Source organism: Charadrius vociferus, unplaced genomic scaffold (assembly GCF_000708025.1).
Source record: "Charadrius vociferus isolate BGI_N301 unplaced genomic scaffold, ASM70802v2 scaffold647, whole genome shotgun sequence".
Lineage (NCBI taxonomy): Eukaryota > Metazoa > Chordata > Aves > Charadriiformes > Charadriidae > Charadrius > Charadrius vociferus.
In genome coordinates, this window is record NW_009649585.1 from 291,804 (window position 1) to 295,095 (window position 3,292).

Below are 3,292 nucleotides of genomic sequence, written 5' to 3' on the forward strand. Positions count from 1 at the left end.
CCACTGAAAAAAGACTACTCCCATCCCCCTGGCACCCTCCCATTAAGTATTTGTAAGTGTTAATAAGATCCCCCCTCAATCTTCTTTTCTCTCGACTGAAGAGACCCAAGTCCCTCAGCCTTTCTCCATATGAGAGATGTTCCAGTCCCCACTTGTCACCGATCTCCATCTGGACATCGAGGCATTGACCACTACTCTCTGGATGTGACCACCCAGACAGTTCCTCATCCACAGGATAGTCCATCCATCAAATCCACCCCAAATCCTCCTTTCCCCATCTCTCCATCACCAGTACCCTCTCCCCAGAGCCCCCCTTTGAATCCTCCAGCCCACCAGCCTCGCAGGGTTTACCCATCCTCATCCCAACAAGCCCGTGTCTGCTCCGTTCCGCACAGTTTGTGCCACTTTTGCACCGCAGCCGCTCGGGGCGGCCCCGGGGGGGGCTCAGCTCCCGCAGGGAGAGCTCTCGGCAGCGCAGAGGGGTCCCTCTGCCTCCGCGGAAGAGTGGCTCCAACCAGCTGCCCCAGGGCCACCTGCCTCTGGCTCCAGGCTTGGCCAAGCGTGGGTCAGGTCCGTGCCGCAGCGGGTGCTTCGCTGCATCCCTCCGGGTCTCCCTGCAGGAGATTCTCCAGCCCTGCAGGCACCGGTCCCAGGGGCTGCAGCCCTGCAGGAGATGCTCCAGCCCCACCGGTGCCGGTCCCGGGGGCTGTGGGACCACTGGGAGTCCCCAGCCAACTGGTTCCTGCAGGAGCATCTGCCAAGGCGGCGCCTCTTGGCATCCTCCATCCTCCGGAGGGGTTTGGAGGATCAACTCTACCTGAGAAGACAAAGAGGGAACGGCCTCAAGTTGCACCAGGGGAAGTTTAGGATGGATCTTAGGAAAAATGTCTTCACCCAAAGGGTTGTCCAGCACTGGCACAGGCTGCCCAGGGCAGGGCTGGAGTCGCCATCCCTGGGGGTGTTTAACACAGGGGCAGGCGTGGGGCTGGGGGACGTGGTTAGCGGTGGGCTGGGCAGTGCTGGGCTGATGGTGGGACTCAACGACCTTAGAGGTCCCTTCCAACCTAGACGACTCTGTGATTCTCTGAAGAGAGAAATTAGGGTGTTTTTGCCTGAAAAGCACACGAGCAGTTTCGGTTCCACAGGCCGCCCGCGCCCTTTCCAAGAAGGGCTCTGATTTCTGGGAAGGGCAGCGGCAGCCGAGCCGAGCCCGAGCCAGGGAGGAAAAGAGACATTTCCTCTGAATGTGCCGGAGTCTGAGCCCCGAGCAGCAGCTCAGGAGAGCCGAGGTCACGGCTGCAGACCCACAGCCTGCCCTGTCAGCAATTAACGAGGATGAGGGGGTCATCAACAGCCCAAGGGGGGTCTCAAAGGCTTCTTCCAAATGTGCGTTCCCCTTTTCCCCGGCCCAGGGGAGGTGGGGCCGGTTCCCTTTGGAATCGCAGGAGGGCAACTCCATCGGTACCCGACGCGGGAGGCGGACGCAGGACAGCTCGGGACTCGGCGAGGAGCAGGGAAGGGAGCACGTGGCAGGTCCCAAAGAGGGGATGAAGATGCTCAGTGCCTCCTCCTTCCTCTCTAGGGAAGGGTATAGGGCAGCCAGACCCATAGCCCGGGTATAGGGGAGGGAAGGGACGGGGACGGCTGCTCATCACCCGCGCTCAAGTCAGCAAAGTCCCTTGAACAAGCCAGGGATGTCAGAGACAGTCTCCAAAGCCACCATGTCATAGAATCACAGAATGGTTTAGGTTGGAAGGGCCCTTGAAGACCATCGAGTTCCAACCCCCTGCCATGGGCAGGGACACCTCCCACCAGCCCAGGTTGCCCAAGGCCCCCTCCAGCCTGGCCTTGAACACCTCCAGGGATGGGGCTTCAACAACCTCTCTGGGCAACCTGTGCCAGTGCCTCACCACCCTCACAGGGAAAAACTTCTGCCTCATGTTTAATCTAAACCTGCCCTCTTCCAGTTTAGAGCCATTCCCCCTCGTCCTGTCACTCCATGCCCCAGTAAAAAGTCCCTCCCCAGCTCTCCTGGAGCCCCTTTAGGCACTGGAAGGCGGCAATAAGATCTCCCCGGAGCCTTCTCTTCTCCAGGCTGAACAGCCCCGACTCTCTCAGCCTCTCCTCATGGGAGAGGTGCTCCAGCCCTCGCATCATCCTCGTGGCTCTCCTCTGGACACGCTCCAGCAGGTCCATGTCCTTCTTCTGTTGGGGACTCCAGAGCTGGAGGCAGTACTCCAGGTGGGGTCTCAGGGGGCCTCGTGTCCAGGAGGTCGTGCGGGACAGGGAAAGCCCCCGGGCTGGAGCAAGGCAGCAAGAATGCAGATGGGAAGCGGGGACCCACAGCCCCCCCAGCACAGCCAGAGCCACCCCAGAAAACCATCAGACCACCAACTCATGAGCACCCGAGGGGGGAATAAGGTGGGAGAACGTGGCCAGCGCAGCTTTGCCAAGCCCGAACGCTGTCAGACCGACCCGACTTCCTTCCCCGAGGGGTTCCTTGGCCGTGGGGACGTGGTGGGGGTGATGGGTGTCCTGTCCCTGGGCTCAGCGGGGCTGCCGGCCTCCGCTCCCAGTGTGTTTCCAGCAGGGGAAGAAGGCACAGACGGTGCCGGCAGCCAGCACCCGGGGTTCCATGCCATGGTCCCGGGGACCGATTGTGCCCCCGCAGCACACAGCCTGCCCGGTGCCGGCTGTACCAGGCTGGGGGGAGAGAAATTTGGGAGCGGGGACCCCTCTGTCATTACTGGGAAGGTGTTTATTGAGGTTCTGCACTCCTCCTGCCATCTCCGGCCACTGAGGCGATGGATTTCCCCAGTGCAGCAATTCGGGAACTCGTCCCCCAACGCCGGCCCCGCCATCCCATGGAGGGACAGACGGACGCACCGCTGTGCCCTGTCCCTGGAGGGTGCTGCAGGGGACCAGGCTGCCCCGTGGCTGCAGCAGGATGCCGGGGGGGGCTGTAGGGCTCCCCCCAGCTTGCCAGAGCTGGTGGGACCCCACTGGAGTCAGTGGGCCAGCGAAGTGGGGTGGCATGAGGGACAGCCACCCTCAGTCTGTGCCACCCAGGGCCTGGTGGCCACCGCTCCCTGTGTCACCGGTCAGGTTTGGGCTTCTTCAGGGGTACACAGTGACCTCGAGGGTCCCATGGCGACCTCAGGGGTTCCTCCAGCACCACTGCAGCCTCAGCTGCTCAGTTCCAGCGGCCGCTTTGTCCTCCCATGGGGTCAGCTCTCCGTCTGCGGGACATCCGCAGGGACGTCATCTTCACTCTGGGGGAAAGAGGTGATGG